The following is a 27,550-nucleotide window of genomic DNA, read 5'->3' on the forward strand; positions in this document are numbered from 1 at the left end:
ATTTGTAACTTCTACAAATTGTGCAAAATTTTTACTTTTCCTGAATAGGATTAGGTTTACTGACAGGAACTGTAACTGTGGCTTATTCAGCAAAGGGCTTTAGCTTTTTACTTTTGAATGTACTTACAGACTGCATGAAATTTCCCACGTTCCTGGTTATAAAATAATTTGCCTTGTATTTGAGTTTGATTAGTTAAACAATGTAATGCAAGAAAGTAAAACAAATGGAAATTTCCCATTTTCCAAGAGGTATTACTTCAATTTCAGAAATATTTTTTAGAAAAATCGAAATTTTCAGAGCAAACAATAATCTTCATTCACTTAAAAATGTGTTGGTGAAACAAATCTAACCATTTATGGCCAGTAGTAATGGCCTTATTGTGAACTCTTACATAAATATCATTTACAGAAAATTAGAGAAGGTAAATCAGCCTATTAAGGTCAAATGTTGATGTTGCTTTTATTATTATTATTTTTCACTTGCTTACAGCTGGAAAAAAGGTAACTGTGTTCTTGTGTTTTGAAAAAGAAACAACTATAGATTGTTAGTAGTAATTTTGCAAGGTTTTTTCCTCATCAACTACTCTGTGTTTTTTCTGAACACAGGACAAACAAGGATGGTAGGGAACTGATAGCATTGTTTATTCTGACCTTGAATTCTGACATTGATAATTAACAGTTATATATAATTGTATAATTATATATTTGTTATATAATGGCGTGACCTACTTTATTTTAAGATAGAATATACAATATATTTTATTTATTTATTTTGGAATACAAAACCATGAAGCTTAAGCTGAAGTTTTATGCATTTTAGATAGAGTATTCATATTGTCATGCATAGTATAATGTTAAAGACTTGATAGGAAAATACCATACAATATCCATGATCATCATAAAGGGGCTGTGACAGAGTCAAAGCATGTTTTTAAAATTTTACTGAACTGTTTCATATTGCACATCTTCTCACTGTGTGAAAGTTTGTTATCTATATAAAATACATGCATAGAGGAAAAAAAAAAATCACCAAAAATTTTATGAGAATTATGACGCCTTCCATAAACTCTATTCTTCATGTTCTCTATTCTCCCTCAGTGCTTAACGATCACAGTGCAGTGAACTTAAAATAGCTCTGTTCTGGCCATCTGCAGAACAGTGACTCAAATCAATCATTTCCCTGTTATCCATTTTGTTTCAACTGTCACATGGGAGGGTTCCTTGAAGTAGTAGGCCATGGAAGGGTGAAGTCATGCTATTCTTAATTTTCCTATGACGTCAAATTTCTTCCATGGAATTTTTTTCCAAACTCCAAGGACCAGTGTGCATGGATCCATTGCATTCCTAATTAGTGCCAGGATCAGATCCCAGATGCACCTACTGGTAATATTTTTTCATCCTAAAAATGCAGTTTGAGAAATTCAATAGTGGTAAACACAAGTTCTGAGGACAAAATATCTTTTTAGAATGAGTCCTATATTAAAACCCAGAACACATACAAGATTATTCATGTAGTACAGTAAACAATGGAGACCAGCTTCATTTCAGTAGGTTTTTAGATAGTAACTGCAGATATAGCAGATAAAGCCACGTGATTTATGCTAAGATGTTTCCAGATCACACAAACAAGGTAGATGGATAAATTATTTCTGTTTCCATACTTTAGTCTGTATCTAAAAAGTATACCGCAAACCTAAATCTGTGTGGATTTTAGCCCAAAGTAAAATAAATGGAGAAATAAATAAATAAATGCTTGAATGTTTGATGATTGCATAGATTACAATAGACTGTTTTAGAACTGCTGAATTTAAAAAATCACCTTCTCTATAGACCTGGAAAATAGTTATGTGTTTACTGCTTAATTTTACTCTCTTAAACGGGCAAAAGATTAAATAATTACTGCCAAGATCTGAAAAAATAGTTTTGTGTAGCAGTTCATGTAGGCTTAATGTGCTTTTTCTTATATCAACTGGCATACAATGCTACAGACAATGTTCAAATAATCAAAACAGGCCTTTTCCACTTCAGTGGTTCCTTGAGTATTATGTTCTACTTCTTTATGGCTCTACACAGGGTACTTCAAAACAAATTTCAATATCCATCTGATTTGTCTACGTATGTAGTTATTCCCTTATAATATTTCTCATTTAGATATTATTTGATTATAATTTCTTTGTGTTATGAAAACTTTGCTGCTTCTCATGAGAAGGCTTCGGTAAGGACAGTGATAGCAACCGAATGCCTTTTACAGCTGCAGAAGTACCTGTTATTTCAAATAATGTAAATGATAAGCCCTTCTTTTTTTTCAGAATTTTTCTGTGTTCTGTCACCTCACAACCATTTTGAATGTCAGGCTAACATCAACATTGTATTTTGTATTAAGTATACTTGTGAAAATTGGAAAAATAATAAGAAAAACACATGGCTTCTCTGCGTAAGACACAGAGACTATATTTACTTACAACTTGTTGAGAGTAATTGCAGCAGATGGAGTCCATAATTCACTAGGTCTGAGGCTTCCATTAACTTGGAGTGAAAGTCTCAAGCCAAATACTTACATTTCTTTAATTGTTTAGTTTGCTTTTCCAGCAAAGCAATCTACAGTGAAGACTGTCCCTTCTCAATACTGTTGTTTGCTTCTCCAAGTCAGTGCTGATACTCAAGGTAGAATTCAGCTTGTCATGGTCTTTCTGAAGAGAAAACATTTTTTTTCTCTCTCCAGTTCTCACAGCTCAGATGTGCCATGGATGTTTAGTGCCATTTCAACAGAAGCAAGTGTTCATACCCTTTTTAATGAAGCTGCATTATCTATTCTTTTCCTTGTTTTTGTTTGTTTGTTTGCTTGCTTGATTGTTTTTTTCTTCCCTGATGTCATTTGGCTTCTCATTTTTTTCATCAAGTTATAAGTTTCTTTACAGATATTCATAATGTCACAAATTCAGAAACAGTTGGGGATTTCCAGGGATGATTTTCTCAGCCAGGTAGGCAGGATCCTGTCAGATCAATACTCTGTTTTCATTGAAAGTGGAGATTTTGTTACAGCTGCAACTAAATACCCTTTTAATTACAACACATGGTCGAGAGATAAACTGTGATTGTATGTGTGCTCACATAATGTTTACAGAAATAAATTTGGTCTCCTGAGTACCTGCTCAAATGAAATAGATACCTTATTATTCTATCTCAGGTGAACTGGTGACATTATATTAATTGTAATTAATATTTTCCAGGAAGACAACATGTCAAAAGTTGTATTAACATACTGCCTGTGTTTTTATAAGAAAGACCAAACCTATGCTGATGGTAAATTTCTGAATGTCTTCCTCAAGCATGTAGTGTTGACCTTCCCAAAACAGCTTGCCTCCAAGTTCTTCTAGTTACCTTCCTGAGTGAGACTAGAGGTAGAACAGACTCCAGGAATGTTCTCCCCACAGATTTAATGCTTTGTGAGTTTTCTGATTTAAAAAGTACTCTATCTACTAATGAAATTAAAATAAGTATTTCAGTCATATTGCCTGATTTATGATGACACTTGCACGTAAATAAATAAAGTCTGCACTGCTTATCTTTCACTCGTGAGAGCAACTTGTGACTCCACTTGGGATGCTGTTCAAAGTGATGAGAGAAGGGCTGTAAATACTCCATATAATGGAAAAGGTTTGTTTGAATGGTGGATGGGCATGCTGAGCTCCTTTAATCTCTTCAGCTGATTTCTCATCTTCAGATGATTTCTCACAGGAATGAGCAAGCACTTTCCTTTCAAAGGATTCATTGGCAAAGAGCGTGCACGCATTTGTCTCGTCTATCACCTCCACAGTCCACAACAGTCAGTTAAGCGGCATAGCTGTGAACCATTCTTTAAAAAAAGTTGCAACAATCTCACTCTTTGTTTTTCAGTAAGCTCTAAGCTTAAATATTAATACATTTTAGATAAATACTGGTAGTAATAAGTGAGATTTTTTTTGGTCTCTTTTGAGACTGCTATGAAAATTGACTTCTTACTTGGAATTATATTCAAACCAAATTGGCATCTTAAAATGACTCTACATAACTACATACCAACCACTATGGTGAGGACATGCTGAAATGGAAAGATCTTGGATCACTCTGTTTCTGTGAAATATGCTAAGACTAGGTCTCTACTGGTAAATAAAACAGACATCTATTTGACACCTATAAACAAATAGAAAAGCACATGGGATTGTTCTCAGCGTTGTTTATGTATGAGTTATCACTTCCTCCACATGTCCAAAATGGCATGACTGCATCCAAACCATCCTGGAACTGTGACATTCCCCAAGGTGCCCTTGATCATTGGGAAGGCTCCAACTGTCATGGTCCAAAACCATACCAGGGTAGTGTCTTAACTAGCTTGCGTGACTGTGGAACAGTGATCTAGCTCATGCTTTGGATATGCCTAAATAATTTTGGATCCTAATTATCTGCAAGGTACCAAACTGAAGTACAGAGCTATTCTGTACGTGTGGGAGGAATATAAAAAACAGATAATGTTCTTTAACCCCTTTGTCATGGATGAAAAACACAGGAATATAATCTGATTCCAATTACATTTATAAGAAACAAAACTTCACTCCCAGGCAGGAAACTCACAGCCCATTTCCAGCTTTAAGCAAAATGTCATAGCCAACTTATGAACTGCTTAAAAATGGGTTTATGTGATGAAAGTGCTGACAGACCTTTAATTATATCCGTGAGTGTGACTATATAGCAGAATAATTTTGAAATCTTCTTTGATTCTTGAGGTCTGAAGCAATTTTAATTCACTGTGAAGTGACATCTACCAGAGTACCAGTGCAAGGCACTTTTTTTTAATATTTAGCATATGGAATTACAAGCTGATCATTTCCTAAATGTTCCTAACTTCTGACCTGGCTCCAAATTAATCAATTAAATTAAATATATTGCCATTAATAACAAATGGATTCCTTTGACTGTGGAAGAGGGGGGATAACATATTATTAATCTTACTGATTTTTACATAATATATTCTACATACCGATTACCATTATAGCAGCAGGAAAATTCACATAGCATTACCCATTGCTTGAAGATATATGGCCTTTTATAAGCATATTGTAATTTTGTCAGAATCTGACAGTTTGTTCCAAACTTGCCCCTGCCAAGCATCTACATAAGTGTGAAGGATTTTCTCTTTCTTCTTTGGTTTCTGTTTCTCTTTGTAATTTGAGTATTACAAACAACTCAAAGTAAGTGCAACTTTATAAGGCTGTGATAAACTAAGGACTCATGCATATGATTAAGTTTCCAAGTGAATTACCCAGATGATTCTAATGATATACATTTATGCTATGTAAAATAATGATTGTCTATATCTATGTTTATGGAAAAGATGAATTTGTTTTACACATTAGCAGTGTAACGATTTCAGCTTAATAAAACGTAAGTACAAATAAAAGATGTATGAGTTATGTTTCTGATGGAAGGATGCTGTCACAAACAGAGGTTCAAAGAGAATGGAGCTAGGTGCTTCTCAGTGGTGCCCAGTGCCAGGACAAGAGGCAAAGGGCCCAAACTGAAACACAGGAGGGTCTTTACTGTGAGGTTGACGGAGCACTGGTACAGGTTGCCCAGAGAGGCTGTGGAGATCATCAAAAGCCACCTGGAGGTGGCCCTGGGCACCCAGCTCTGGGCATCCCTGCTTGGGCAGTGGTTGGAGTGGATGGACCCAGATGTCCCTGCCAACCTCAGCCAGCCTGCGATTCTGTGAGATACCAATGACAAAAACACTAAATTGATGCAATCATTTTCTTTGACTTACTAGTCACTAGATCAAACTAGTAGTGCATCTCCTTTTAGGCACTATCCAAGACATTTGTCCAGAAATAATACACTGCACTCCCATCTAGTTAAAAAAACAAAACCAAACCAAACCAAACAAAAAACATAGGTATGCAGAGATATTTTTAGGGAGGGAGCAGGGGGGCAAAACTATAAAACTATAAAAAAATAAGGCGTATCTCAGCAATTGAGGCAAGGACAGAGAATCACAGTACAAGATCTGGACATCAGGAATCAATAAAATTAAATCTGTCTTTTTAGCATACCCCAGCTCTAATGGTCTGCTAGCAAATGTATATTTCAGATATATTTTACAGATTATTAATACTGGGTGTATACTTCTATATATAAATAAGAACAAATCATCCATCAGCTCGAAGCAGCATATTTATGTGTGGGGATTCCTTTGATTTAGGCTGACTAAATGGATCTGGGCGCAACACAATTGCTGGAGAATTTAGGGCATGTTGGGGTCCTTTTTGATGAGGAGCACAGGCAGAGAGGTCACAATGTTAAGGTCAGCTGCCAAAACTCTGGCAACTTCAGGCTCATTAGAAGAGCACTGTGCTCAGCCTTGGGCTGAGGCTGAGAAGGCTCAGCAGCTGTCATGCAGCATCTCTCCCCAGAGAGACCCCCAGGCTTTTGCTGCGCCAGGAGGTGCAGCACTCCACTGTCGACACAGGAGTTGGGATGTATTTGGAAAATACACACGTACACATGGGAGCAAAGCAAGCAGGAATTTCCCCTTCAGGACTGCGTAGAAGCTACAAAGGATTATTTATTTATTTATTTATTTACCCACCCTCTTGTCTATCTTTGTCAGATTTCTTCTCTGTTTTGCATTGTCCTGTCTTCCAGTATGTTCAATCATGATGATAATCATAAGTTAGTTAGTATTTCTGTCACAGTTACTGTAAAACTGATTAGTGTAAATGTGCATGGTTTCACTGCCTGCACAAAGTTGTTTAAAGCTTTTGATAACAGCCACCCAGACTCCCTGTGTAGCAGAGCTGTATTTGTCAATCAGGCCTGGCCAGCTTCAATAAGCTCAAAGTGCTATTTCTGGAGGCAGTTTGGGAAACTCTCTTGAGTTTTACTTGGAGCAACATATAGACTCTATCCTTTCTTAAAAAGCTGTACAGCTTAATCTGACAGAGTAAACCTATTATAAAATCTTTGGGTTTTTTCTTTAATCTTTCAATTGTATATCTAGTTATAGTAATTGATGATGATCTAAAATTATTCAAAGTTGTATATTCAAATAAAATTTAGTTAAATCACATACCTAGATCTTTTGCGTCCTATTCTATAATTAACAACTAACAACAAATGTGTGGTTATTTATTTTGCCAAGCACATAAAGATTTTAATCACACCAAAAACCAAAGCAAAATCTCAATATTCTGTCATAGATAAAACTTGAGTATCAGGCCTGATCTCATCAGACATAAAACTGCTTTTGCCATCATTACAGTGTGATTCATAGAATGTGAATCATAGAATCAATGTGAATCATGGAATGGCCTGGGTTGAAAAGGACCACAATGATCATCTAGTTTCAACCCCCCTGCTATGTGCAGGGTCACCAACTACTAGATCAGGCTGCTCAGAGCCACATCCAGCCTGGCCTTGAATGCCTCCAGGGATGGGACATCCACTACCTCCTTGGGCAACCTGTTCCAGTGTGTCACCACCCTCTGGGTAAAAAACTTAATAATAATATCTAATATCTAACGAATATCTAACCTAAATCTCCCCTGTCTTAGTTTCCCCCTTGTCCTATCACTATCCACCCTCATAAACAGTCGTTAAATGCAAGATAGGATTACATTTTCAATATATATTTTTCTGTTTAGCAAGACATAATCGTGCATCTTGTAGAACCTCATATTATTTCTTTTATACATCAGTGTATGGGCTCTTATTCCGAACTATTTTGTAAAAGATACCGTAAGTACGTTTTGTGTACTGTCATGAAGTATAGAGTTTTATCACTGTAAGCTATAATTGGTTAAAAATGAATGAATGAATGATCAGATTCAGAGGTGGTACATAAATATATTCACTAAACTCAGCCAGAGTTAAGAAGATTAACTGCTGTTGAATATCTGCCCCTGACTAAAAATTGTGAAAAACAGTCTATTGTAATATTAAATTGTTATTTATGAGAATAGCTAGAGAATTTACAAGAATAAAATATATACAGGGCAGAAGCAGGGAGGGTACACCCAGAAGAAAATTAGAAGGATTGCACAAATACTTTTGGAATTAAGAGGGGTAAACCATGAGTTGGCTTGATTTGGAACTAATGAAGGATGTTAATAGCAGGCTATTATTATTGCTTACCACCAGCTGTTGATGTACCATCACAGGACCATGTGAGTCCATGAGTCACCCTTCTTTACCACAGTTTTATTGCTGAGCATGACCCCATATGGTATGGAACATCACTTTGGTCAATTTGGGTTAGCTGTCATGGCTGTACGCCCTCTTAGATCCTTGTAAACCCCCAGTTTCCTTGCTGACAGGACAGCATAAGAATCAGAAAAGTCCTGTCTCTGTGTAAGTATTTATCAGTAACAACTGAAAATATTTTTGTGTTATTACAACTGTTTTCATCAAAAATCCAAAACACAGCATCATAAGACCCTCTACAAAGAAAATGAACAATCCCTGTCAAAAACAATTTTGCACTTCAGAAGAAATTGCAGAAAGCAGTACTTATGAGAAAAGGGCAGAGATTTGGAGGTCTGGGCCAAAAGATGCCTTATAATTTTAAGCAAAGGCAAATGCAAAGCCCTGCACATTGGATGTATCAGTGCAGATTGTAGTGGGTGGCTATATAGCAGCTCTGCTGAAAATGACTTAAAGTGTTAGATGACAAATTGAGCACAACTTAGCAGAGTGCCTTTGTGTCAGTAAAGGCTAATTGCATACTTGACTTCATCAAGAAGAACATAGCCAATGGAAGCAATATTATTTTTTTTTCCACTTGAAACTAATGTTTTTTCAGCTTGAATGTGGCATCCTGCTTTGTGTTGTCATGTGAGGGACAGAATGACAAACTGGAGAGAGTTCTGTGGAAGGTCACTTAGTTTAAGTGACTGACACAAAATAAGAAGCTAAGAGATCTGTGTTTGTTCAGTCTAAGAATGAGGACTAACAGGTGACCTATTTTCAGTCTTCATGTCTAAAAGTGTTCTATAGAGAACGAGAAACAAAAATCTTCTAAGAGATGCAAACCAAGAAGACAAAAAGCAGTAGTCATAGATTTCAACAGCATGAATTCTGACTAGTTACAGAGAATGATAAATGCATCATACCCCAAGTAAAAGCATGGACAGCAGATTCCTCAGAGAAGTTGGGGAACATCCATCCTAGGAGATCTTCACAGCCTAAGTATACCAAAGCATTCTAAACTAGTCCTACTCTTATCATGGGCCTGGAATAGATGACATGGAGCTTGTTTTATGTTTTATTTTTTTTCCTGTGATTTCCAATGATTGCTCAGATACAACAGCCTTTTTTTTTTTTTTTTTTTTTTAAATCATAATTAAGGTTTATAAATAAAAACATCACCCTATAGGATGAGACACAAATATTATTTTATCTGATGCATAATATAGTAAGCTGTATTTCATGCTTAACTAGTCGTGACTTTTCTTTAGTTTACTGCTTGGTTTACCATTTGTTAAGTTACGGAATTTTAAATGACATTTTCTGTTGCTATGACTCACTCTTTTTTAACAATATAATATCATCTAAATTGAGAACACTTAATATAAAATGTTCAATCACATTCTACGTTTTTCTTAAAATAAACATTTTTATTTATTTTTTCTGTCCTGGTGCAATCTATCTTGTGTCCAGCTTAACTCCACCAAAAGCTCTACTTGGAATGTGTTAGTAATTACTGACTACACATGGAGGCACTGATCCTGGAAGCACTGAACTGTTGTCAGTACTTAAGACAGGAGTAGTCATTAGCTCAAATAAGCTTACAGATTCTTCTTTCTTTTCTGCCCCTTCTCTGCTTTGCGGAAAAGTGAGTATAGTGACAATAAAGATTAAATGATTTAGCTATTTTGTAGCCTTCCAAATCCTCTTATCCTCACTGTCTCTTCTCTAGATCCACGTTTAATATGTCATCATTCTGTAGCCTTATACAACATGTCTCAGCTGTCCAAGAATGCTTTGAACAAACTGCAACCAAACTTCAAAAGAGAGGTAGTTCGTGGATGGAGAGAGACAAATTGCTTTAGAGATCTCTACTGAGAAGCTCAAATTCCACAACAATCCTGTCCCTGGACTGAAGAGCTGGCAAGAATGATGAATTTCTGAAGTTCTCCAAAAAGAAAAAAGCCCTGAACAAGCAACTGCCTAGAGGTAGGAAACAACAGTACAATCTAGAAGAGAGGTAAATCATCTTGGTGTGTCCTCCCTGAGAAATTTTCAGATAAAAAAATAGAAGGACATTTTGAATGATAAATATTCAAATGTATTTTTTTTCAGATTTTGTTTTAAATTAAAATATATAGTGTTGGGCTGGAAGCCAATTTCCTCTTACAGATGTCACACTGTGTACCCAAGGAAATTTATGTCAGTGGTAATTTTTTCATTCAGGCTTCACATATACAATTGGAATGTCACTGCTGAATTTTAGTGACAATCTAGAACTCTGCACTTGAGCTAGTCCTACCAGGTTCTGCTTATCCTGAGGGAGAAAAATAAATCAAAAGACCCTTGACAGCTCCGTTAAGTCAGATCTGACTACTCGCATTGCTCTTAATCAAAGGTGATTATTATGGAACCTGAAGAATCAGCTCACACATAGATATCTACCATTACTCTGGTATGCAAAGTCAGCTACAGTCCTGCAGAAGTGGAATTCAATTATTAGAAAGAAAAACTGTCCCTTTTGAAAATATATTTTGCCACTTTTTGTGACCATTTAAAGCCAGCTGGATATTTTTGTAGTCCACCGACATTTGAGACAGAGAATAACATTTTTCAAACCTTTAGAATGTGCCACCCATAATTGCAGTCTTGTGGCACTAAAGTCTATTTTTGTATGTGTGTGTGTTTTCTTTTCTTTGCTAGAATGACACTTAAAGATTACCAGAAAAAAAGAAAAAGTGCGTTAGATCATTCTCTAACTAGATCCAGTGGTTGTTTATATCATCATGTTATAGAAATGATGGTGTCACTGCTTTAGGAACACAGTAGATTTCTCTGAGAAAAAATAAGGAAATAAAAAACAATACAAAAAGGAAAAAGTAGTAATAAAGAGAAACATGACTGATAACATGACTCTGTAGCAATGCTGATATGTACTTACAAAAATCATTGAGAGTGAGATGAGTGAGACTCTGGATTCCCTAATGGTGCTAGTAAGGTCCATAATTTAAAGATGTTTAGATATTCCTAACTTTCAGATCTTGTTATAAGTCTCTGATCTTCCCATTTTAACTATAAGATTACTCTTTAACAAAGATGGCAGAATGAAAACTCAAATTATTTTTGTTATTTGCTTGCTGGACTATGATTCACAATCATAAATGTTTGCTTTAATTTGGGGATTCCAATTGTTTACTTCCCTCTAGTGAACACTGCAAAACAGTCTAGTGAAGGGAAGATTTTGTGATCTGCGAGTAGCATTGGCCACTTGTAGTTTTATAATTATATTGTTACAGTTTATATTAAAGTTCAATTTATGAAGGATTTATATACTTTAAATTCAATTCTTTCAAGTCATAGATGTGAGTCAAACAATCTGTCACACTTATGGACACTGGGCTTTTGATTGTCTACAAGGCATAACAGTCATGCTTGCAAAGTCTTACTGCATTTGATGATCAGCTTTATCAGTAGCATATCAGCAGGACTGTCATTTACTTTCAGATTTCACTTAAATATCTGTAGCATGGTGTTGTTCTAATTTATGCACTGGATTTTTGTTAGAAGTTGTCTTTACTGAGGCACACAAAGTCTTTTTTATTATTATTATTTTTGTTATATCATCCTTTCCTTTATTTTTATGGCTAAGAGAACTATTTTACATGAATAATTCAAAATCCAGCATCATAGGATTTTGGGAAGCAGTACCTACCTTCTAGATAGGGCGTTCCTCTCTAGATCACAGTAGTTATGTTCCTATTTATGAGTAGCCACATGACCAGATTCCATTATTCCTCTCCTGTTTATTAAACAAGTATGTTTTTAATACAGACAAATAGTTTTAATTTTGTAATTTCTGATTTTATTCAATAGATACAATTTAAAAATGAGTTTGATACTCATTTTAACTGAGGTCACTTAATAAACTCACTACAAAAAGTAGATTTATACACCTACTACAAATGAAGCTACTGAAAGCTTCATTACCAGGACCAAATTATGTAAAGTGCAGTAATTGTACATGCAAATAAAGTTAAATGGCTGAAACTTAACCAAGAGCAGGAGGCAAACACAAGGACTGAACAGGCCTATTTTATTCCATTTAGACTTATTTTCACTTATGTCATAGATTGTGATATGTTTTTTAAGGCTGCATTTTATTAGATTTGTGCAAATATTGTTAACTGTATTGTATTATTCACGACCATAAGTAACGGTAGGAAAATTAAAACAAAACAAAATGAAACACAAATATACAACAAAAGCAACAACAACAAAAGAGAAATAACAACAAAAAAACTCCTCTCCTAACAATATTGTCTCACTGTTTACAGGTTTACATGCAATTTTTGGTCTTTATCTGGTAGACATCTTGTGATCTTGTGATGGGAAAAGCATACTTACAAACATAATTTTCCTTCCATGATTTATTTAATCAATTTTCCACCCAGAAAAATCAAAAGCTATCATGATCATGGAAACATCTTTAGTGCAGACTAAGTAGGATTCAGATATGAAAATACAATTGCTATAAAGGAAAATTACACAATATGCCCACCCACTATTGAGGAATCCTTTAACCTCAAAGTGTTTAAAGTCTCATCCCAATCATGCAAACAGAAGTTGTAGCCAAGTTATGTGTCAAACACAAAACTGACACTGAAGCAGTCTGCCAAGAGTCCTTTGAGACAAGTGAAATATTGTAGACTTCCAGGAAGGCAAGTACATGTATATTTTAAAAATAGGGAAAGCCAAATTAAAACTTTCCATTTAGCAATGAAGTGCTCTCTGGAAGGCTGAGTCCGAACGAAACACAAGAGGTGAACATGTGGAGGTCTGTACAGACTATCCCACGGCATGCTAGAAAGACTAGTCTTGAAATGTATGTGAAGGCAAACAAAAGTAATGCTCCAGCCAACACAACACGCTGACACCAGTTTAACCTGGAGCAGAGGGTTATTTATGTTTCAGATGACTAATTATCACTGAAGGAAGAGTACTTAAGTAATACAGAGGTAGCCAAGTTTAAAAAATGCCGCATTAAACTAAGAAAGTGAGCTGCAAAACTTGAAAGTAATAAATATAAGAACAGAAGTACCAGGGAATACTTTGATGAGAAATACCAAACCACAAAGACAGTTACAGCTACTTCTGACATAAGTACCAAGCAGTGATATTGATGAACTCATAATCACTTTTCCAAGAAAAAGCTTGAAGAAGGTAATTTTTTAGTTAATTTACTTGTCTGTAAGACTCTACAGAAAATAGAGTGATGACACAAAAGAAAAATTGAAGTTGTTAGAAGAATTTCAGGGAAATACAGCTAAAAATAAAAGACCTTGGTCATACTTCTCAGAGGTATTATGCAATATATCATACTCATAAATGGTTATGGAGTTTTGTTTGTTTATATTTATGTATGTAACTCAAATTACTTTAGTATACCTTTACAGACAGAGATTTGAATAATTCACTAATGAAAGCACATAGAAATCTCTCAAATACACGACTAAATTTTTCACACTTGTATGAAAGAAAGATACTCTACATGTCCATCTTGCAGAAGCTGTATCAAGTGTTCTTGATGTCTGCTGTCACTTATCTTTTTGATTCTTACTAAGTGTCTTGTGAGTTATTCACTAGATGACAAATAGCAATTGGACAGTCAAAACAGAATATTCAAGTCACTTGTGAGTAGAATGGGATAAATATATTTGTAAAAAACTAAAAGGTACCAAATACCTCAGCATTTTTCTGGACAATTTTAACTCCTTCCACCAGGCAGAACTTTGATCCCCACACTGAAGGAAGGAATTTTTTTCTACCTTCTTGATCCTCCACCTGGAAGAATGATAGATGAGAAGAGGAGATTGAGTAGATATGATGTCTCTGTTTGACTTGGGATTTAACTGTAATGCTTAGTAGACAAAAATTTGATATACAGGCACAAGACTAATTGAAAGCAAGAGAACATCCTGAAAATACTAATTATAGGATGGTATGAATCAGTCTCTGAATATACATTCATTTCTATATAAAATCTAGGTGAAGAGATTGTATCAGATGTCTGAACTTTAAAGAAATGAAATGAGTTTTCTTGAAGCTTCTGAAGATTAAATGATGTTACTTTTGTGTTTTTCAGTTGTTGCTATTTTTTTGCCTCCTTGTTCTGAGCGTACAGGTATGCTGCTCTGCTAGTTCAATACAGCACTTTTCAGCTCTGCTTAAATTAGCTGTTGCTTATTCTTCTCACATTATAACATACTGTCATCACTCATAAGGTTATTGAATTAAATAGCCAAGAACAATTCAGTGAGTGCTATGTACCCAGTCATAGGTATAGAAAAATCTACAGTTGCAAGCCACTAAATCACTTATACATGTTCTTTAAATGAAAAAGAGCTGTTCAGAAAAGCTGGAAATATGGCAACACTTACACACTGGGTGAGCTGCCTGTTCAATTTTTAGTCCAAAGAGATGTCCATTTACTATTACAGCTATCTTAAAAACTAATTAAAAAAGAATACTTACCTAGCATGTGATGTGAATCATACAAGCTTTGAAATATATTTCAGAGTTCCTTTACATCTAAGTCTGCATATTTCCGCTGGAGAAATGCACTGGCACCAGAATATTGTCTTCGCTCTTAGCAAGTGTCAGTTTTGAAAGCAATTTAATCATAGAGACTGATTATAGTATTTTTCAAATTTGGCTAAGCAAAAAAGAAAAAAAGGAAGAGAGAGACTGAGGGAGAGGGGGAAAGAAATATTTGTTTGGTAAAATGCTTTAACCTTTTGCCTAATTGACTTTTGTTTGTAGAATGGGTAGAAAGAAGTAAACTATGTCTGGATATTTCTGATATAATTTAAGTTAATGATGTGACAGAATGAAGAACAGTGGTGAGCAAGATCTGAGAAGCCCAACTCTGTATAATATTTTCAGACATGTATTTTGTTATCAATAAAAGGAATGCAACTGATTTTATCTATTTAGCTTGGACTTTTTGGTGGTCAGGTGCCTTCTGCATTTGGCCTAGCAGATGTGTAACAGACCACATGAATCTGAGGATAAAGAGAGTTATTTTGTTTCTTCTAACCTGTGTTGGCTACTGCAAAGTTCAGGGCAGATTTTGATGTCTTGTTAATAGATTTTATCGCAGTCATCTCTTTATGAGAGACTCCTTATGAGGGAGTGTAGTGATAGAACAAGGAGTAACAGCATGAAAATAAAGAGGGTAGATGTAGACTAGATATTACAGAGGAAAATTTTTATTCAGAGGGTGGTGAAGCACTAGAACAGGCTGCCCACAATTTTGTGGATGTCCCATCCCTGCAAGTGTTCAAGTATTTCAGGTTGGTTTGGGCTTTGGGCAGCATGGACTAGTAGAAGGTGTCTGTCCATGGAAGAGAGGTTGGAATAAGATCATCTTTAAGTCCCTTCCCAACCCCAAAAATTCTATGATTCTTTGATTCACAGCTTCATGGCCTACTTGCTGTTCCTCAGCCTATCACATCATTAATTCAAACTAGATCAACCGTTATGTAAATATGGATTGACTGTATTATATTTTATTTTTGAAAGTAAAGGGAAATCACAGAGAATAATAGGCATTTTTATTTAACTTGCTAAATCATTAATGGAGTATTTAATAAGGTAAGTATTCAAAACTACAGGCCTGTTAGCCTGACCTCGGTACCGGGGAAGATTATGGAGCAGATTGTTTTGAGGGAGATCACGCGGCACATGCAGGTCAACCGGGGGATCAGGCCTAGCCAGCATGGGTTCACAAAGGGCAGGTCCTGCTTGACCAACCCGATCTCCTTCTATGATCCAGTGACCCATCTTCTGGATGAGGGAAAGGCTGTTGATGTGGTCTACCTAGACTTCAACAAAGCCTTTGACACTGTCTCGCACAGTATTCTCCTGCAGAAGCTGGCAGTCCATGCCTTGGACAGATACATTCTTCGCTGGGTAAGGAACTGGCTGGAGGGCCGGGCCCAGAGAGTGGTAGTGAATGGAGTTAAATCCAGCTGGCGACCGGTCACGAGTGGTGTTCCCCAGGGGTCGGTGCTGGGGCCTGTCCTCTTTAATATCTTTACTGATGACTTGGATGAGGGCATTGAATGCACCCTCAGTAAGTTTGCAGATGACACCAAGCTAGCTGGAAGTGTTGATCTGCCTGAGGGTAGTGAGGCCTTACAGAGGGATCTGGATAGGTTGGATAGCTGGGCTGAAGCCAATGGGATGGGATTCAACAAGACCAAATGCTGGGTCCTGCACTTTGGCCACAATAACCCCAGGCAACGCTACAGGCTTGGGGCAGAGTGGCTGGAAGACTGTGTAGAGGAAATGGACCTGGGGGTGTTGATTGACACTAGACTGAACATGAGCCAGCAGTGTGCCCAGGTAGCCAAAAAGGCCAATGGCATCCTGGCTTGTATCAGAAATAGTGTGGCCAGCAGGAACAGGGAAGTAATTATTCCCCTGTACTCAGCACTGGTGAGGCCGCACCTTGAGTACTGTGTCCAGTTTTGGGCCCCTCACTGTAAGAAAGACATTGAGGCCCTGGAGCGTGTCCAGAGGAGGGCAACAAAGCTGGTGAGGGGTCTGGAGCACAGGCCTTATGAGGAGCGGCTGAAGGAGCTGGGATTGTTCAGTCTGGAGAAGAGGAAACTCAGGGGAGACCTTATTGCTCTCTATAACTACCTGAAGGGAGGTTGTGGTGAGCTGGGGGTCAGCCTCTTCTCCCAGGTGACTAGTGATAGAACGAGAGGGAATGGCTTCAAGCTGTGTCAGGGAAGGTTCAGGCTGGACGTTAGGAAATACTACTTCTCTGAAAGGGTGGTCAGGCACTGGAATGGGCTGCCCAGAGAGGTAGTGGAGTCACCGAGCTAGTAACAATGGTAGTGTTTAAAGAGCGTTTGGACGTTGTGTTGAGGGGCATGGTTTATCGAGAACCATTGATGAAGGGCAGATGGTTGGACTGGATGATCCTGTGGGTCTTTTCCAACCTTAGCGATTCTATGATTCTATGATTCTATGAACTACTTTCCTGTTTACATCATGACAAGAAAAGACTAGCTGAGTGGTCAAGGTTTGATTCATTTCTTTTAATTGGGAACAGATTATAAGGACATATAGATTCCCAGCATAACTGTCTGACAGGTTATTCCTTCAGACACCATCACAGTCTGTATAAAATTAGCTCTCTGCTAAGCATTAAAACAGTGGCTGGCAGTGCACCTTCTGGAGCTAATCACTGGCGGTTGCCTTTGAAAATTAATCTGGAGTGACACATAGCAATAGACAAGTAGTAATTTACACTTTCATCACAGGTTGATTTTATATAAATACCATTTTAGTTCTGTGCAATTAGAGACAATTAAGAGCAGCAGAATTCAGCTTTTCCTTTTTAGCCATTGACAAATACTTACTAAGATATACTCCAGAATTAGGCAATATATACTGCCTAATATAGACCACACATGAGCTGTATTTAGCAAAATTAGTGCATTATTCTACATGGTAATAGGAAACTCATTGACCTGTGGTAAAACATAGAGTCTGCCAAGCATAATTTGGCTCACAGCCCTGGAATATTATGTACAAACTTCGATAATTGGAAAAACATCATAGAAGGGAAGAGGAGTATTAGTAGATTATGACCAAGTACTCTTAAAACTTAAACCAATGCTTTAACGATTATCAGTGATTGGAAGTTCTTCCAGAGAACATTTTAGCCATCCAGAGGGTGTAAAGCAAAACCAAAATCATTAATATCCTCTATTAGCTTTGTATTGTGGCTTAATCCAGCAGGTGGCTAAGCTCCACATAGAATTTATTGTCTTAGATGACAATTTGCTTTTGGATGCAATCAGAATTTTCACCTTAACTGTGATCTGAAATTTCAGAAATAGATGTAATAGAAGATGTCTACATCTAATTATTTTATTTAACTGGACTACGTGAGATATGAGCAAATCATTGCTTATAATAGCAATAGACTTTGTACATGAATTTGCAAGGTTTGAGAAACTGAGATTTGTCAGATTTTCTTGTCTAAACTTTCCTTTCAGTGATTGAGCTGTTTTTTACTTAGTTCATCTGCAACAGGGCGTATATATTTTTCTTCTGATCAGATGACCATAGGTAGATTGTTTTACATTTACTTATCAACCACACTTTCAGGAGGGCAGATGTGCTATCATCCCAGGTATTTATACAAAGTGAGGGAAGATTTCCTTGAGAGCAGCCCTGTGGAGAAGGACTTGGGGGTCCTGGTAAATGAGAAGCTGGACATGAACCAGCAGTGTGTGCTTGCAGCCCGGAAGGCCAACTGTGTTCTGGGCTGCATTAAAAAAGGGGTGGCCAGCAGGGAGAGGGAGGTGGCCCCCAGTATAGGAAGGATGTGGAGCTCTTGGAGCAGGTCCAGAGGAGGGCCACTAAGATGATCAGAGGGCTGGAGCACCTCTTCTATGTGAAAAGCTTGAGGGACTGGGCTTGTTTAGCTTGGAAAAGAGAAGGTTCTGGGGAGACCTCATTGCAGCCTTCCAGTACTTGAAGGGAGCATATAAAGAGGAAGGGGAACGGCTGTTTACGAGGGTGGATAGTGATAGGACAAGGGGGAATGGTTTTAAACTGAGACAGGGGAGGTTTAGGTTGGATATTAGGAGGAAGTCTTTCTCAGAGGGTGGTGACATACTGGAAGAGGTTGCCCAAGGAGGTTGTGGATGCCCCATCCCTGAAGACATTCAAGGCCAGGCTGAATGTGGCTCTGGGCAGTCTGGTCTGGTGGTTGGCAACCCTGCACATAGCAGAGGGGTTGAAACTAGACGATCATTATGGTTCTTTTCAACCCAGACCATTCTATGATTCTATGACCCTATGTGACGAGTAATTATTTTGCACAGAACTGAATATATTCAACACTAACATAACAACACCATGTAGCGACACGGAGTCTTGGCTCAGTAGCCAAGAGACAAGATGCAGTGCAGAGGAGTGCAGGGCTGGTGTGAGAAGAGATGGGGCATAGGTTATTATCCCGTGACCCAATGGCTGTAAACTACTCGTAAGTTGTCAGTTAAAGAAATACAAATCCAATGCTATCTAAACAAATTTTAGTTGTAACAACAAGAAATATTTAACATATGCAAAAATTAGCGGATAGAGTAAATAAAGATTTAGCAATGCAGAATGAGAAAAGGTGTTAAAACTCTGTTAGCAAACACAGCCCAAGTAGATTATAAAGCAAGAAGGAAAAAAAAAAAAAAAAAAAAGAACAACATAAAACTGTTGATAGAAACATCATCTTCCTTCCAGAGAATACTCCCAACAATTCAGCATAACACCCTCTAGCAGAAGATTGGAATCTGGATGAACAGGAATCAAGTGAGTCCAACAGCAGGAAAAGGGGAAGAATCTTTTACGTTTCTGCATAACAATTTAAACTGCATCATTATCATTATCAATAATGACACTTTTTCATTATAGCATTATTCATTTTAACTTTACACTTCTGCTATTTCAATTAAAAAAAAAATATTTTGTCTCATAGTGCATCCTTATTAGACACCTAGTATTTCAATTATGCTAACAAGAAATTCTGTGCTTAATGCATGTCTTGTGATTCCTCTTTTCCAATAAACAAGATTTTGAGCATACAGTAGGAATAAAATATCTTAGACTAATAAACTATGTTTTATAAATTACAGATGTTTACCATTAACAGATTACAACACGGAAAAGAGACAAAATAAAACGCAGAATCATAGAATCATTGTGCCCAGATGTGGAGTCTTCAGTACAGGAGAAATGTGGACATGTATCCATGTGGAAATGTGTACCCAGAGAAGGGCCACAAAAATGATCCAAGGGTTGGAACACCTCTCTTGTGTGGACAGACTGAGAGATCTGGGGCTGTTCAGCCTGGAGATGAGAAGGCTGTGACCTGAGAGTGGCCTGTCAGTATTTACAGGGGAGCTACAGGAAAGAAAGAGACAGATTCTGTAGCAGGGTCAGCTGTGATAGAATAAAGGGAAATGGTTTCAAGCTCAAAGAGAGTAGATTTAGGTTGAATATAAGGAAAAAGTCCTTTGCAGTGAGAGTGGTGAGGCACTGGAAAAGGTTGCCTAGAGGTATGACTTATGCCCCGTACCTGGAGACCTTCAAGTCCAGGCTGGATCGGGCACTGGGCAACCTAATCTGGCTGTGCATGTCCCTGTTCATTGCAGGGGAGCTGGACTACATGACCTTTAAACGTCCCTTCCAACTCTAAGGATTCTGTGATTCTATGATTTTCTCTATTTGGAATGTGTGGATAAGTATTTGCTTAATTACTTTATATTATATTGTAAGAAGTAGTAGTAACACACAGTAATAACATAGCTCTCTATTACTCCAAAAATTTAAAACAAAAACAAAAGCCAAAAATGTTAGGACTATATGTATGCAATAGATTCTATAAACTTAAAACTAGACTGAGCATGATAAAAATGAAAAACCTTGGCATTTAACCTTCTACTTTTTGCTTTTAGTCTACAAGTTCATTATTTCCAGGCAATACAAATAATTGGATCACACTTTTTCTCTGGCAACTGCTTAAACTTTGCAGCAGGATGCATTTTGAACAAATCATGGTATTACATTGGCAGCCAATGATTGAACTGTCTGTTGAATTAGATGGAAACAAAGCTATCCAGCTGACCTCAAGAGCAATCGTGTTAGTACATTTGATTCCAAAAATGACTGTTCAGCCTGCTATTGGCATCAATATGATTGTGCCTGCAACAGGTGCTACATCTAGTGTTTGATTTTTCTTTGAAATGGTGCCAGACGTTTTCCATCCCAGTCCCTGAGTATGTGAAAATTTCAGTACAAATTATCTGAAAGTATCCTGATGATCTAAAAGATACACTTTATTCTCTTTTCTCTTATTCAAAATGAAAAATCAGATTCTTAATTTTTCCTGGTTAACACCTTATTTTTTGAGTCCTTGTTCCTTCTGTTCAACATTTGTGAAGTGATCAGTAGGTGAAATTTTTGTTTGAATTTAACCACATGGGCTCAAATTGCTGGTATAAGATCACAGTCTGTCTGATATTATGAGAGTTTGGTTATCACTGAATAAAATAAGAATAAATGTCTTTCAAAAGGTGAAACCTACTTCAATGAGTTACGGGTTTAAGAATCACACTTAAGAGGAAGAAGACTTTCAAAAAAATTTAGAAATATATAGAAATATTTAGAAGTATCATCTGAATCTTTCTATGTGGAAACTTATTCCACACTACGTATATGGAAAGTCTATGGCAACTGCACTCCTAACTAGGTGCAGAATTTCTTACCTAAAATTAAGAAGAAAATAGAGTAATTCTCAGTATTGCTGTAACTATGTTGGAAGAAAATGTGACAGTTCAACACTGTGCTTTCTTTTTCATACTTACAGCATGAAACTTAGCCAGTAAAAGTAAGGCCATACTATCTTGGAGCCTTCTTTGTCTCAGAAAAGATATAAACCAGGAACAGTTTTTTGTTTAATTATGATACACCAATTTTTGTAAGAATCAGTATCTTTGCCAAATTTTTGTATGGATATCCATATTCTATCTTCAAGTATTTTCCTACAAGTTCTGTTTGATATCACACTTGCTTTCTTGTCATGGCTTGCACTACTATGTCACGGAATACTAATGTCATGTATATAACTAGATTTGAAATTGCTTTTGAATCCTTTCTTCAGATGCCTTTCTACTTAAGAATTGGGGGATAATAATAGATTCCTTCTCTGGCAGTAAAGCATTTTAATGAAATACCCTAAATAGCTCAGCCCATGAGTGCATCTCTTTCTGATGTGTCTGTGAAAGGACATAAATATTGCTAGTCAGCTACAGTCATTTTACCTTGCTCTTGTATGTCAGTATCTCCCAGGTTTTCTTTGCTTTTGTAGATCTCCTATTTTCTCTTTATATATGGATCATTTCCATCATTCTTATAGATAAACTTTCTGGTCACTGATTCCAAAAGCATCAGTGGTGCTTTGATGCAATGGTACTGGAACGGGTACAGAGCAGGATCAGTACAATGATCAGAGGGCTGGAGCACTTCCTCTGTGGGGACAGGCTGAGAGATTTGTGGCTCTTCAGCCTGGAGAAGGCTATGGGGGAGCTTGCAGTGGCCTTCAAGTATCTGAAGAGGACCTACAGGAAAGCTGAGGAAGGACTTTTTATAAGGGCATGTAGTGGGAAATGGGAAGTGGGAAAAGGGGAAATGGCTTTAAACTGGAAGAGGTTAGATTTAGATTAGATATTAGGAAGAAATGCTTTACCATGAAGGTGGTGAGACACTGGAACAAGTTGCCCTGAGAGGCTGTGAATGCTCCCTCCCTGAAGGCATTCAAGGCCAGGCTGCATGGGGCTTTGAGCAACGTGGTATAGAGGGAGGTGTCTCTCCCTGTAGCAGGGTGTTTGGAACTAGACAATCTTTGAGGTCCCTTCCAGCCCAAACCATTCTATGATTCTATGATTCTATGGTATTAGTGGTACAATTTAGCCAGTGTACAAGTAGAATCTGTCTCATGCAAAACATGGTAAGCACCATCTGTGGTTATTCGACTGTCAGATTACTTTCATGCAAAAATAAAATAAAAAATGGAAATTGGAACACAGCAAGGTATCAGAATTTGTGGATATATGGAAAAAGGAAAAGCAGAGCCTAAATATCTTCAAGGTAACCAGCATCTTGAACCAGAATCAGAAAAACATGCACATCTTGCAGCAAGCAACAAAGCTATGTGACAGCAATTGTTAAATATAGAATTATATCTTATCCTGTGCTTTGCCACAGATTATGCAGTAATTGGTTTACCTCCATTTTTCAGGCCTGAGTTTCCATACCTGTTCTTTGAAAGAACAGAAGTAGGTTTGCTTTCCTCTAACTGGGATAACCTAAAGCTCCTCTTATATATTTAAAAATAATATAATACGAATGAAGATTAATAAAAAGCCTGGATTTTCTGACCCATGAGATTTATAGCCTCTTCAAAACTCTGCGTCTGGTACCAGCATGACAGTTGGAGTTGGTTTTGAAGAAATGTTTTGGAGGACTGGTACTGTGTCTTAAGACATTATTTAAAAAATTAGGAAATTCTATCTCTTTCATTTTTAACATCTCTGATTCTTTAACCTAGTCACTCAGGGAACTTTGATGATATTTTCCAACTGGAGCTCAGCCCTCAGCAGCTCAGAACAGGGATATCTGTGATAGCCTAGGGAGTCTGGAGGCCAACTGGTGAAGAGTCTGGGAATTGTCAGAGTTCACTGCTCGGCACCTGTATGCATGAATCACAACTTTGGATCTGCTTCATTCAGTTCCACTAAACAGATTTTTTAAAAGTTCCTTCTCAGGAGCAAGGCAGAAATGTTTTTACTCATTCACTGAGTTAAGTAAAAGGCTCACAAACAGATCAGTGGAATTGGATGAGGCTCAGCCTCATATTAAATCGTCAAGTTTATTCTTTGTGTATATTATTTATTTCTGGTTATTTTCTCAAGATACACTGTTCTGAAGCAGACCTTCACTTTGTTATGACCTGTCCAAATTTCAAAAAATAACACAATCCTGAGTTGAGATAGCCAGCTAAGCAATTAAGGCATGAAGACAGAAAACGGAATCAAGAAGCCACAGTCATAAGAACCTTGGAGCATCAGGATAATTACAGACCAGACATAACAGATAGTAACAGTTTAAATCCTTTAATTTCATTGTTCAGTGACATAATATTGAAATAAATCTCTTTCTTTCTTTCTCACATATAGTTATATAGTTTCAGGCATCTCCAGTAAGAATTCAAAGACTGCTAATTCAGCCTTCTGTTCACCTCTAATCAATTATTTCAATACTGATTACCAATTAATTGTTACTTGAAAACTCTCTAAACTAGTCCATGACTATATAACAATTATAGGCTTCATCTGGTACCTCCTGTCCTGCGTGCTCAGCCCACCAGCACAGAATTGGGATACTAATCCATGGTACAGACTTTGCAGTACACATTAGTGTTGTGGAGGTGGGATAGTAATTTTAGGAAACTGCTCCTAGAGAATAAAAATAAAATGTCCCAAAACCTCACGGAAAAGAATGGCAATAGTGGATCTGAGATAATTAGATGCTGAAGAAGGTGGTATACACATGACACAGAGAGAAGAGAAAAAAATGAAATAACTTTGCAATCACATAGAAAATAGGAAATAAAAGTTTATGTTTTGTAAGACAAATAGTATGGAAGATACCATCAGAGAAACTAGACAAATATTACACCGTCAATAAGAGGGTCATGAGGTTGATCAGGGGCTGAAACATCACCCTGATGAAAAGAAGCTAAGGGAGTTGATGTTGTTTTATCTTGAGAATAGAAGGCTTTGGGGAGATTTTATAGCAGCTTTCCAGTACTTAAAGGAGGCCTACAGGAAAGCTGGGAAGGGACACTTTATCAGCGAGTGTAGTGATAGGACAAGGGATAATGGTTTTAAAATAAAAGAGGGGAAATTTGGATAAGATTTAAGAAGGAAATTCTTTGCTTAGAGAGTGATGAGACACTGAAAGAGGCTGCCCAGAGAAGTTGTGGATGCTTCATCCCTGGTCAGGTTGTATCCTGGCAACTTGATCCAGTGGAAGGTATCCCTGTCCATGGCATAAGGGTTAGAATTAAATGGTCTTTATGATCTCTTCAAACTCAAGCCATTCTACAATTCTATGAAATCTAATGGACACCTTCTCTAGTGAGTGTAGATAAGTAGATCTTAGTTAAGCAAATTCAAAAGGATAGATGGGGGGATGTGTTAAAATAAACAGAATAAATTAATCTTACTCCTTGGACAATACTTTGAAATGATAAAGTGAAAAAATGCCAAACATACAAGAAACCAATAACGACTTTTTAAAATGTGTATATTAATTTTATAATACAAAAGATGTCTCAACCAGCATGAGGAAACTTTATTTTAGGCCTTGTTATACGAAAAAAAGATCAGTTAATAAGAAGATTGGAAGATTATGAGTCCCCAGGCAATTGTGATCATGATCTAATTATATTTAATATGAGGAATCATCATGGATAATGTGTGAGGGGAGAGGAGGGGAGGGGAGGGGAGGAGAGGAGAGGGGAGGGGGGTGGAGGGGTGAGGAGAGGAGGAGAGTGGAGGGGAAGGGAGGGGAGGGGAAGGGAGGGGAGGGGAGGGGAGAGAGGTGAATCTAGAAGCTCAACTGCCTGACCACTTCAGGGCTAACCAAAGTTAAACCATATTGCTAAAAACATTATTCAAATGGCTCTTACACACTGACATGCTTAGTGCATCAACCACTTCACTATGAAACTTGTTCTGGTGTTTGACTACAATCATTATACAGAATGTTTTGCTAATTTATAATGAGAGAGAGAAAAGAAAAAGAAAAAGAAAAGGAAAAGGAGAAGGAGAAGGATAAGGAGAAGGAGAAGGATAAGGAGAAGGAAAAGGAAAAGGAAAAGGAAAAGGAAAAGGAAAAGGAAAAGGAAAGGAGATATTAAAAAAGTAAAAGAAAAAGAAAATCCAGCAAATACTGAAGGAAAATAATTATTTCTAAAGGATTTTAGTAATACTAAAGAGTTGAGCAGCTGTAATGGCCTTTTAATGAATGAAGATGGCAGTGATCATCAGAATTGGATATATCTTCTATAACTACTTCTGTTCTTCATTTTGAAACAGGTATGATGATGTACTTATGAGAAAAATATAGTGCTTTCCAGATAAGCCACATATACAAGAAATTAACATTCTAAAAACAAGGGTTTAGAGCATTCATTGACACTACTAGGGATATAGATGATATATTAGAGGCCAGGGTTAGTTTGCACATATATTTTGCAACATTCAGAGACATTTAGTTAGAAGACTTTAAATTAAAAGAATGCAAATATTTAGTCACGTATGGAAAAAAATGCAGGAAATCAAACTGTACTGATGCACAGGGTCACTCTAACCAAACATCACTGCCTGCATGTTGTAATTAGAAGATTTGGTTTGAAAGATAGATGGTTAATTTTTGTGATGTTTGGAATAGAAGTAAAAAAAGACTCTTCTGGCCTTGGTTTTGTGGCAAGATTCTGGGTTCACCGTGGATCATCATACTAGATATCTCAAACTACAACTACCTGTGACAAATAGAAAAAGTGGTGAAAGTGCAGCAATGTTATTGTTAAAAACTGACTGGTCTGAATGGAAGACTCCATTTTGTCTTTGGAGAAAGTCATGATTGCAATTTTTTACTCCAGTCCTAGTACTTACTATTACAGGGAGCTGAGGACTTCAGTGGCTTAGGTATTCTAACATTTGTGGATCAATATTTAAAGGCCCTTCTGTATGATTGGATGGTTCTCTTATTCTTGGGGACTAGGATGTCACAAGCCAGTAACGCTTGCAACACTTTGATGTGTGAAATTAGAATATTGCCATTAAAATGTCTGATGGATGATCACAGGAGAATGCATAGGTTTAAGAATTATCTGTCAGAGAAGTTGTCAGTGTGATGCCCCTTAAATAAACTCAAGTTTCTAAAAATGTTTCAGATTGATCTCTTTTTCAGAAAGACAGGACTCTAGGTGACCATTACAGAAAGTTAACTTAACTTACAATACCTACATACCTTCAGGGAAAAGTATTAAGCAACATTCAGCACTTCTTATGACTTAGAAATATATGAAAATCCCCATATAGTTTGAAATTGAAATCAGGACTTTTGATTTAGACAATTTTACTGTGATTTAATAGACATGAAAAGTACCAAGAAAGAAAATTCTCTACTTCTTTCATACTAGATGATTTTCTAGTTGATATATTTTAATTAAATACAACTTAGCTGGTTCAGTAATTGCTTAATTAAATCCCACATATGGAACCCAAGAATGTATTATTTGAAAATATTATCAGAAGCAATTCTTGTGGGTTTTTTTTGTTTGATTGTCTGCTTTGTTTTTTCACGAGGTGTCTAAATGCCTCTGTAGATAAGGCAAAAAATGATCTAAAATTTGCAGTTTTACTATGTATTATCAAGATTCTTGAGGGCTTAAACTCATAAATCAAGTAAATACTACTACATGGTATTTGTCCAATTACATATGGTGCTCTGAAAATAATGTCCCCTATTTTTTTCCCATGGAAACTCCATTGACTACAATGGAGCAATGTGTTTCAACATAGTAACCACCTTTAGCCAATTTGCATGGATGAGTTAATTGAGACACTTCATTTTGTGGTGTGGCAGCCATGCATGACCATCCAGAACATGAGTTGTTTTTTAC

Source organism: Gallus gallus, chromosome 1, assembly GCF_016699485.2.
Source record: "Gallus gallus isolate bGalGal1 chromosome 1, bGalGal1.mat.broiler.GRCg7b, whole genome shotgun sequence".
In the NCBI taxonomy this organism is placed as follows: domain Eukaryota; kingdom Metazoa; phylum Chordata; class Aves; order Galliformes; family Phasianidae; genus Gallus; species Gallus gallus.